This window comes from Bufo bufo, chromosome 2, assembly GCF_905171765.1.
Source record: "Bufo bufo chromosome 2, aBufBuf1.1, whole genome shotgun sequence".
In the NCBI taxonomy this organism is placed as follows: Eukaryota; Metazoa; Chordata; class Amphibia; order Anura; family Bufonidae; genus Bufo; species Bufo bufo.
Window position 1 is genome coordinate 273,747,002 of NC_053390.1, and position 12,093 is coordinate 273,759,094.

Sequence of the window (12,093 nt, forward strand, 5' to 3'; positions counted from 1 at the left end):
TAGGAGACGGCCTACCCAAGCTTCAGCGGTTCGTGGGATCTGCAGCGCTGACGGTGTCAAGTGGAGTGCTTGGAGTCCTCTGGAAGCACTAGGAGCATCTATCAACGGAGGTACCCGTTCGGGGTGCTAGGCGTTCCGTTACACCCTTGTTCCCAGAGTTCTTTGCTCCATGTCCTAACATGTTCAGCAGCCATTTTGGGAAAAAATGTGTTTCGTTGCCACGAAGCGTGAGGAATTTCGGATTTGGTGGGAACTGAATTATTTCTGAAATTCAGATTGAATTCCACTTCGTCAGCTTCGATTCGCTCATCTCTAGTGAGCACTATCCTGCTGAAAAATGCAGTTGGGGCAGAGTTTCGCTTTGGCAGGTCTCCATATTTGAACTCACACATCATAGGATCATAAACAGAAAGGATTTATTGCTATGATGATAGTAGTAGTCCAGGTTTCTTTTTCACGACACCACTGCAAGCAAAGGCAAGGATTGCTGGCTATCAATGGCAGGATACAATGGGTGCTGTGCTATCAAATTTCCTTCTACTAAACACCTGGAAATGGTCTGGGCAGAGACAAGGGTGGTTAATGAAGGTGCCACTTTTGTCTGAATGGTGGACAATGAAATTGTGAAAGCTGCTTATGCTTGTCGGCAGATTGAACAATCCTCTCTACTGGTGGTCAGTCTGATCCAGCCAGAGCATGTTCGCCTTGTGTACATGTCCTCACGTAATCACTGTCCTAAGACATCCTAACAGCTAGGTCAGAATGGCTTACATGGTGGGCAGTTCTTCAAAATGACCATTCTGCTTCATGATGCACCCCTTCTCAAAGTCTGTCAACTGGGAATAAGGTCTTCAAGTGCATCGTAGAGAAATGATGAGCAGTCAAACATCTCTCACCAAGAGGTACACTACACAAAAGTAACCTCTGAGAGCCTTTTTATAGGGCAGTAAGGGAAGCACTTTTACGCCCTCTTGTGGCAAGACCCGATGTCTAATTAGATCACCGTTTTAATAAAGAAGTTAAATATATAACCAACTTACACCCATTTGTTCCGTGCAGCATCAGATGTGAGTGTGCCTTTCATACATATACTTACTTTTTTAAATTAGGTCTCCTTTCCATTGTTGTTTTGATATAAGGCATATACATTTTATGATCACTGGGAGAGGGGCATGTAGTGACATTTTTATTATTATTTTTATTATTGTTATCTTTGCTTTTTTACTTATTTTTTACACCTTGTGCCCCCCATAAGGTCATACAAGCCCATAGAGGGGCATATTATATATTTATTTTATATATATATAATATATATATATATATATATATATATATATATATATACAGGTGAAACTCCAAAAATTTGAATATCGTGCAAAAGTCCATTTATTTCAGTAATGCAAGTTAAAAGGAATTGCATTAATGCAGCATAAAATTAAAATTTTGTGAAAAAATTCAATATTCTAGGCTCAAAGTGTCACACTCTAGTCAGCCAATTAATCCATACCCCCTGAGCAAAGGGTACCTCAAAATTGTGACTTTGGGGTTTAATAAGCTATAAGCCATAATCATCCAAATTATAACAAATACATAATGGCACCAGACAGGGCTGCCCGCTGTCACCTTCTCTTTTTATCTTGGTGATGGAGACACACCTACAAGCTATTAGGAACCACGCTGATATTGAAGGCCTGAGGATAGGTGATCAGATTCATACTTCAGCTGTGTTTGCAGATGATTTATTGTTACTGATCACTAACCCCTCCAAGGCGTTCCCGCATGTACTCACTTTATTTGAGACATTTGGGAAGTTCTCTAATTTTAAAGTAAATTACACAATATCAGAAGCCCTAAATATTTCAGTGTCAAACAAAGTGGAGACCTCACTGAAAGGTAAACTTCCATTCACATGGTCCACTTCCCAACTGACATATTTGGGTATTCAACTCACAAAAGACCCGAACAAGCTGTATCAAGCAAACTTTGTTCCTCTGATACAAAAAGTTAAAACACAACTAAACGCACTAAATATTCCCTATGTATCTTAGATTGGGAGGAAGAATCTGCTGAAGGCATTTATTATGCCCAAGTTTCTATACCTCATGCAGATGGCCCCCATTGACCTCCCCAGGACCTTTTTCACACAAGTAAAATCAATGTTCTCAGCTTTTTTATGGCAACGAAAGAGACCACGTATCTCTTACGATAGACTTAAACTGAGAAGGGAAATGGGCGGTTTCGGCCTTCCGGACATACTAACATACTACAGAGCAGTTCAACTGCGACGCTGGGTTCACTTATGTAACACTAATATCCAAATTTTGGGCACAGATATAGAGCTGAAATTGTTAAAGGGACAGCAATTAGCTAGTTTATGGGGATTAGCACAAGAGAAGAACATAACAAATTGCCTCTCTAGAGGAGTAGTGAAGACGATCCAGGCCCTAAACCATGACTTAGGTTTGATAAATAAGCCACCTTCTATGCCCCCAGCCTCTCTAATTCCTTGACTGATTAGGCCTGAGTCAAGTAGTTGTGCCGAGATTTGGCTGAAATTAGGTGATCGAACATTGGCCTCAGTCTGGCAAGCATTAAAAGATGAGGGAGGAGTAACGAAATTTCGCGCTGATCTCTGTCCCACGAGTAGTTTTTTTGGGATTTAACTTCTACCCTATCTGGGTTAATGTCAAGATATCAAGTCCTGCCCTCTAGCACTTGGTTAGAGAAGCTACTTCAGACTCCCTCGCCTCCCAGAAGGTTGATCTCTAGTCTATACAATAACCTAATAACAGAAGGGAGACAGGTGGTGCCAGCATACATCAGGTCTTGGGAAATGGAGCTGGATAGATCCTTTAATGAGAAGGACATCATGTGGATACATAGTAAATCGCATGGATTCTTTAGATGTGTGAGAATACAGGAACATTCTTATAAGACTCTCACACAATGGTACAAAACACAGAGCCAGCTGTACGGTAGAGGATTGGGGGACTCTGCTGCTTGTTGGAGATGTGGAGTTGAGGAAGGGACTCTGAGTCATATTTTCTGGCGATGCCCCATCATTCAAAAGTTTTGGGGGGACATCGGAGACACAATAAACGCTATCTGCACCACAGATATACACTTTAGTATCGAATCAGTGTTGTTGTGGCTTCCTTGTGTCTCCTGGCGCCCCTCCAAGAAAGACTTACCCACAATGCTCATACAGGCGGCAAGACTGCTCATACCGTTGAAATGGTTAAGCAAAGATCCACCCACAATACAAATGTGGATAGAAAAGGTAGACTTGATATGCAGACTTGAAGAGTTAGTAAGCTGGGAACAAAGAACACACCAGTCTTATTCCAAATTATGGGCACCTTGGAAAAATTACAGGTCGAATAGCCATATACCACAGGTCAATAGATAGGAAAATCGATAAGTACTATGGATGATCTTAAAGCTTGATTTAGATCTAAACATATGATATAGCTATAAAATGCTCTCGCCTCTGTCGTTACTGTTGGGACCATTAAGACGTTTATACTTAGTGTGGGTTACAATTTTACCGGCTGTATTGCAGCAGTGGTCATAGAAATTAGCGGGTAAGGCCTCATGCACACGACCGTTGTGTGCACCCGTGGCCGTTGTGCCGTTTTCCGTTTTTTTTCGCGGACCCATTGACTTTCAATGGGTCCGTGGAAAAATCGGAAATTGCACCGTTTTGCAGCCGCATCCGTGTTTCCTGGCCGTGAAAAAAATATGACCTGTCCTATTTTTTTCACGGCCAACGGTTCACGGACCCATTCAAGTCAATGGGTCCGGGAAAGAACACGGATGCACACAAGATTGGCATCCGTGTCCGTGATCCGTGGCCGTAGTTTAGTTTTTATACAGACGGATCCGAAGATCCGTCTGCATAAAAGCTTTTTCAAAGCTGAGTTTTCACTTCGTGAAAACTCAGAACCGACAGTATATTCTAACACAGAAGCGTTCCCATGGTGATGGGGACGCTTCTAGTTAGAATACACTACAAACTGTGTACAAGACTGCCCCCTGCTGCCTGGCAGCACCCGATCTCTTACAGGGGGCCGTGATCAGCACAATTAACCCCTTCAGGTGCGGCACCTGAAAGGGTTAATTGTACTATCATATCCCCCTGTAAGAGATCAGGGCTGCCAGGCAGCAGGGGGCAGACCCTCCCCCCCCCTCCCCAGTTTGAATATCATTGGTGGCCAGTGCGGCCCCCCCCCCTCCCTCTATTGTAATAATTCGTTGGTGGCACAGTGTGCGCCCCCCCCTTTCTCCCTCTATTGTAATAAATCGTTGGTGGCACAGTGTGCGCCCCCCATTGCCCCCCCCCCCCCCTCTATAGCATTAACAACGTTGGTGGCCAGTGTGCAGCCTCCCATCTCCCCCCCCCCTCCCCCCCCATCATCATTGGTGGCAGCGGAGTTCCGATCGGAGTCCCAGTTTATTCGCTGGGGCTCCGATCGGTAACCATGGCAACCAGGACGCTACTACAGTCCTCGTTGCCATGGTTACTTAGCAATAGTACAATAGTAGAAGATTAATACTTACCTGCTGCTGCGATGTTCGTGTCCGGCCGGGAGCTCCACCTACTGGTAAGTGACAGTGACAGGTCTGTGCGGCGCATTGCTAAATGAACCGTCACTTACCAGTAGGAGGAGCTCCCGGCCGGACACGAACATCACAGCTCCCAGGTAAGTATGAATCTTGTACTATTGCTAGTAACCCGCTGCCACCAATGATCGGGGGGCGCAAGATGGGAGGCCGCACACTGGCCACCAATGTTGAAAATGCTATAGAGGGAGGGGGGCCAATGATTGCCACCAACGATTTATTACAATAGAGGGAGGAAGGGGGGGGGGGCGCACACTGTGCCACCAACGAATTATTACAATAGAGGGAGGAAGGGGGGGGCGCACACTGTGCCACCAACGATTTATTACAATGGAGGAAGGGGGGGGGGGGCCGCCCTGGCCACCAATGATATTCAAACTGGGGAGGGGGGGGGTCTGCCCCCTGCTGCCTGGCAGCCCTGATCTCTTACAGGGGGATATGATAGTACAATTAACCCCTTCAGGTGCGGCACCTGAGGGGTTAATTGTGCTGATCACGGCCCCCTGTAAGAGATCGGATGCTGCTAGGCAGCAGGGGGCAGTCATGTACACAGTTTGCAGTATATTCTAACTAGAAGCGTCCCCATCACCATGGGAACGCCTCTGTGTTAGAATATACTGTCGGAAATGAGGTTTCACGATCTAACTCATATCCGACAGTATATTCTAACATAGAGGCGTTCCCATGGTGATGGGGACGCTTCAAGTTAAAATATACCATCGGATTGGAGAAAACTCCGATCTGATGGTATAAAAGGGACTCCGGACTTTACATTGAAAGTCAATGGGGACGGATCCGTTTGAAATGGCACCATATTGTGTCAACGTCAAACGGATCCGTCCCTATTGACTTGCATTGTAATTCAGGACGGATCCGTTTGGCTCCGCACGGCCAGGCGGACACCAAAATGACTTTTTTTTCATGTCCGTGGATCCGCCAAAAATCAAGGAAGACCCACGGACGAAAAAACGGTCACGGATCACGGACCTACGGACCCTGTTTTTGCGGACCGTGAAAAAAAACGTTCGTGTGCATGAGGCCTAACCCTAATGATTCCTTTTTTGAGGATTTAATGTGCAATTTATGGATAATTGAAGTCTCTGTTGAAGGGCTGTCATTTGGCAATGTCATGCTATTTATCAATGTCAATGTTAATGTGCAACACCTTGTAAAATGCATGTACATTGGCTATGTACGTCTTTTGATGACTGCACAATAAAAATATTTATGCCAAATTATAACAAATAAAGGCTTGAAATATCTCGCTTTGCATGTAATCAGTCTATCTTATATGTTAGTTTCACCTTTTATGTTGCATTACTGAAATAAATGAACTTTGGACGATATTTAAAAAATTTGAGTTTCACCTGTGTGTATATATATATATATATTTATATATATATATATTTTTATTATTTTTTTTGCTGATTTCTCCAGTAACTGGGGCTGGCATATTAACCCTGCAGGGGGTATACAGCCTCCAGAGAAGCTGTACAAGGCTTTTCAGACTGATCTGTGTCTTTTAAGAACCAGCATCTTGTGCAGATACCTGGTCCCCAGGGATCACATGATCGCTAGGAACGGAGATGCTGCTTCCTGATCTGTATATACAGCACTCATTGAGCACTGTGTATACAGCGTTGGAGAAGGCAGAGACAGTTAAAAAAAACACCTCTGCCTTCCCTATGGGCAGCCTGGTTGTCACAGAGGACTCCCTGCTCCCAGAGCTGCACAATTTCGGTGCGGCTGCTGTCTCTTCAATGATGTTCAGGAATGTACTTGCAAAGTGCACACCGGCAGGACGTTTAGTCACAAGGTGGTCGGGAAGCAGTTAAAAAATATTTTGAAAACAAATCTTGCATTGCAAAATCCAAATATAAAAAAATGCATTTCTAAAGCTAGTGTTACATGGTTACATATTGAGTGACTTGAAAGTGGCACAAGATTTCATGTCATATCAGATTTTCTTTGCGACTGTCGCTTCGCAGTAGCAGCATGTCAGATTGCCACCATTGAAATACATTACATGAAATGTTGTGTAGCTGTACCCTTTTTTGTCGTGCAAGATATGTCGCTGTGTTGCCCTACCCTACGGGTACAATCACAAGTAACAGATTTGATGCAGAAATTTCTCCAACTTATGCCATTCAGATTCATGAACTGATTTTCAGTCACAGAAATTTCTGCAACAAATCTAGATGTGAATATACCCTTAATAATTGTAAGTGAGCTCCTCCTTTTCAAATTTTGCATCGTTTAATCACATTTTACATGTATATATTATGGGAGAGCGGTATAGCATTATACAAATTTCTCAGTGTATTAAACATCCATAAATAGCATTAAACATGTATCTCAGTATATTCAATGCATAGCATTATATGAGAATCCCAGTATGTTAAAGGGGTTCTCTGGGCTTTTAAAATCCCTTCTGATTTGTGGAAGAAAGATCATTTCAGCAGTACTTCTTTGAGGCACTATATTGGGGTATATTTTATCAAAAGGACCTAGGGACAGTGTTATGCCGTTTAAGTGGACATAAACATTACCAGTACAATCTGTGATAACTTATTTTTGCATTGGGATAATGCGTTCTGTTCTAAGGTCCAATACCCCAACTTCCAACTTCAATAGCGGTGTGACAATAAGGATTGGAAGATAGCCCTTTGTGTATACACTCACCTAAAGAATTATTAGGAACACCATACTAATACGGTGTTGGACCCCCTTTTGCCTTCAGAACTGCCTTAATTCTACATGACATTGATTCAACAAGGTGCTGATAGCATTCTTTAGAAATGTTGACCCATATTGATAGGATAGCATCTTGCAGTTGATGGAGATTTGAGGGATGCACATCCAGGGCACGAAGCTCCCGTTCCACCACATCCCAAAGATGCTCTATTGGGTTGAGATCTGGTGACTGTGGGGGCCATTTTAGTACAGTGAACTCATTGTCATGTTCAAGAAACCAATTTGAAATGATTTGAGCTTTGTGACATGGTGCATTATCCTGCTGGAAGTAGCCATCAGAGGATGGATACATGTTCTCATTCTGTTTACGCCAAATTCGGACTCTACCATTTGAATGTCTCAACAGAAATCGAGACTCATCAGACCAGGCAACATTTTTCAAGTCTTCAAGAGTCCAATTTTGGTGAGCTCGTGCAAATTGTAGCCTCTTTTTCCTATTTGTAGTGGAGATGAGTGGTACCCGGTGGGGTCTTCTGCTGTTGTAGCCCATCCGCCTCAAGGTTGTGCGTGTTGTGGCTTCACAAATGCTTTGCTGCATACCTCGGTTGTAACGAGTGGTTATTTCAGTCAACGTTGCTCTTCTATCAGCTTGAATCAGTCGGCCCATTCTCCTCTGACCTCTAGCATCCACAAGGCATTTTCGCCCACAGGACTGCCGCATACTGGATGTTTTTCCCTTTTCACACCATTCTTTGTAAACCCTAGAAATGGTTGTGCGTGAAAATCCCAGTAACTGAGCAGATTGTGAAATACTCAGACCGGCCTGTCTGGCACCAACAACCATGCCACGCTCAAAATTGCTTAAATCACCTTTCTTTCCCATTCTGACATTCAGTTTGGAGTTCAGGAGATTGTCTTGACCAGGACAACACCCCTAAATGCATTGAAGCAACTGCCATGTGATTGGTTGACTAGATAATTGCATTAATGAGAAATAGAACAGGTGTTCCTAATAGTTCTTTAGGTGAGTGTATATTCACCAGTTACATTTTTGATTGTTTGTCTTTATTTTTATTATTATTTATCTTTTATGCCTGGTGTTTTCAAGCTATATTTGCCTGTGCTTGGTGTTTCAAGCATCACTATATTCGCCGATATTTGTCGCTTTTTATTTAACAACCAGCGATACTTTCATTGTATGTTCAGACATTTTAGATAAACACAGAATCCATAGATATCCATATTTGATTACCATATTTGATTACCACATCATTATTTGTATTTTTTGTTTAGTTTTTTGGGGGATCTATATAAAAATTTTATTTGAATATGTCGAAAGGTTGTGCAGTACTTCATACTCAGTGACCTTTAAGGAACCGTTTTAATAAAGAAGTTAAATATATAACCAATTTACACCCATTTGTTCCGTGCAGCATCAGATGTGAGTGTGCCTTTCATACATATACTTAGCTACTTGCACTTACTGAACGACTTTGGGTGTGCCGATGATAGTGCACCTCAGTCCATAATGCCAAACTAGTGAGCCACTGTACCTCTACTTTTCATTTAAAAAAGTATTTTACTTGTACTTGTATTGTACTTTGTGCTATTAAAAAAAATGGGGAAAAAGGTGAAAAAACTGACAATTTGCCCCAATTTTTTCCTTTTAATGAATATAAAAAAATAAAACAAAAAACTGCTAAAGTAAAAAAAATATATAAAAACAAAGCCCAAAGTGTCAATGAAAAAAATATCAAAAAATACTGGTTGAATAATGGAAAAAATTTGGGCTTTCAAAGATGCATGCAGTAAAAAATCAGAAAACGTGCCTGGTTGGGGGGGGGGGGGGTGGTTAAATTTGTAGGTAATGATGATACCTGCACACAAAAAAGCAATTCCTCTTTGGAGCAGAGCTGAATCGTTCCTTAGTTTACTTTGGACAAAGAGAAAATGATGTCAGAACAAGTGTGCCAAATGACAAACTTTTCAGTATGTGACAGCGTCATTCTCCAGACAACCAGTAAGCCTTGACATGCTTTACTTCTAAATCCTGCAGAATTCTATATAATGTAGTTGGAGGGAACAGTATATTGGCAGAAGCTGGGATCCAATCAGGGTTAACATGTGACAATAAATTTATAAAAAGAACGTACCACATTTTGTAAAATATATTCCACCGACATACTGTTATTAGACACTCCATGAACAGTCGGTTGTAGATTGCATTATACATAGTCATTCACATTATGTGTTGTTTGACATCCTAGTGGTTTATGTTTGCTAACCTAATGAAAAGGCTGTGTTTGTCGTACAGGAGGAACAGTTTGTTTCTTGAATGGTAGATAGCACGCTCATTCCTACCTGCCTCCTATGTGTTATTTATTGCACAATAATCTTTCCTCCTACCCTTTCCACTCCTTTCTCAAAGTGGTTTGCTGAGCCAGAAGCATTGGAGCATCAATCAACGGAAGGCTGAGAATTACAGGTTAAGAACTGTTAAAAGGACATCTCAAAGTCAATTGGGCCAGCTGCCACTTAAAGCGGGGACATATTGAACTTTGCCTCAACGATCCATAGGCCTTGTTTTTAATTTTAGTGGTTTTGCAAAGGGCAGGTAACTTGGAATAGAAATGAGCTGAAGACCTTGCAGTGACATTCCTGTCTAAGCGTAGTGAATATAATAAAACTCTTTGAAGATAAACCTGTTATCCCGGACGTCATGCGCTTGTCAAATGGATTATTTTGTGATCAGAATTTTAGTGCAATAACATAAACATGATGTTTGTTATTTGAATTTATGGAGACCTCCAGGAGCAGCTAGCAGGAAGAAGCTGTAAGGAGCCACTTAGGAGTTATTTGATGTCAACATCACTCTTGATATTCCTGGTTGTACAGTGAACCATGAAGACTTCTTAGTGCTCCTAGTTAGATTTTCTGAAAGCAAACTAAGGCAATAGAAGTTACATAACCTAAGAAAAGAGGCTAACTTAGCTAAGGGATATACAGAAAATAATACTATATCCATTGCTATTCTTCAATCAATATGTTACAAGAATGAAGGCATACCACAGCAACTGCTGATGTTCTATAAATTAAGCTGCCATGCACACAAGACAACCAGATCACTCACTAACATTTATTATTAGCCCTCCACCTCCCACTATGAATATTTAGGTCTTAGTTTTATTTTAGAAGGAGGGAGACCAGACATATTTGCTATTTTGAGGGTGTGGGGTTTTGACGTTAGAGCACTAGAGGAATAACTTGACCAGATACTGAAATCCCAACAATATAATTATGCCCGGGGACATATGTTCATAGGATGCTTGGGCTACACCAAAATATCACAAGTAATTATTTTAGTAATGCTTCCATCATAACACGTGACACTTGGGCCACCAACACACCAGGACCCATGGTTCAATGGCAATCTCTGCCCCCTTTATCCCTATACCACTACACTGCATAGATTGTAACTTATTTACAGTGTCAAATTATTGTAGCAATATTGACATGACAGTAAAACTTTTTCTTTTTTCAGCTTGAAGTGACATAGTGGCCATCAGCCATAAAAACTCAATGTAACGGACAATGCCAACTAACCAGTATGAATTTGGGCTAAACCTAAGGGCATTGTCCCTGGTATTCCTTCCCTGGTATTTACCCTTTAATCCCTGTACAATTATATGGACTTCACTGCAGGGAACCAACCAAGTCACAACCTCCTAGAGTAGTCCTGGTGTAGTTGACATCCGACCCACCGGGGTCAGAGACACTGTTGGAAAGCACCAAGGGATCAGGCAAAAAGGTGTAGTCTGAACCCAGTCCAAGGTCAGGACAGGCTGAGTATGTGCATATTCCAGACAGCAATTCTAAGGTCGGTGCAGGATCAGTATGTATGAGATCTAGGTAGCAGTTCCAAGATCAGGCAGGCAGCAACGAGCAAAATCGGTAGACAGGCAAGGTAAGGAACACTGGTAGTCAGACAACAGAACATACCTTTGATGGTTATTAGAGACTAAAAAAACCTCAAAGCTCAGGCAAGAAAGTGGATCCATAGCTCAGCTAAATAGGGAGACTGATCAGCAACTTATTCAGAAGCTGGACAGGTGGCAAAAGGAAAGGATTAACTCTGATAGCGCTATAAGAAAGTTCACTGAGCACTAATCCCAATGCACACAGGAAGAGAGGAGTGATGCCCACACCTACCCAGGATAGAAGAACAGCTTTGCTGGAGTTGCACTTAAACTGATTGGGATTACTATTGTTTCTACTCATTGACTGCTAAACCTCCATTTAAATTCAAATTTTATGTATATTGTCCAAATTGGGAAAATGATGATCTGCAATGTTGGTGTCCTTAGTTGTTGTAGTCATATTTATTAAAACCCCCCTGAGATACTGAGATGATACAGATTCTCGTCCATGGTGCCAAGCAGCTTGATTTCACTCAGGTTGGCTATTTTCATCTTCAGCCAAATTACACTTTCAGACCATCACAAGAAGAACACGGCTGGCATTAGAATTAGTTTTATTATCGCTGCTATGCTAATTAGCACACTACTCTACGCCAAGTGCTCCTTCCAATGCACTTCAGATATTCATTATACCCCCCTTGTCAGATGTGCTGTCTACTTTGAATGTTCCCAGAATTGTTCCTTCATTATTGTACTCTACAAGAAGTCCAAGTGAAAAGCAGTATGTCCAGTGATAAACAAAATTCTTTATTCGCTTTAAACCTCATTTCTCAGGATAAAATGTGTGATTGCATGTAAG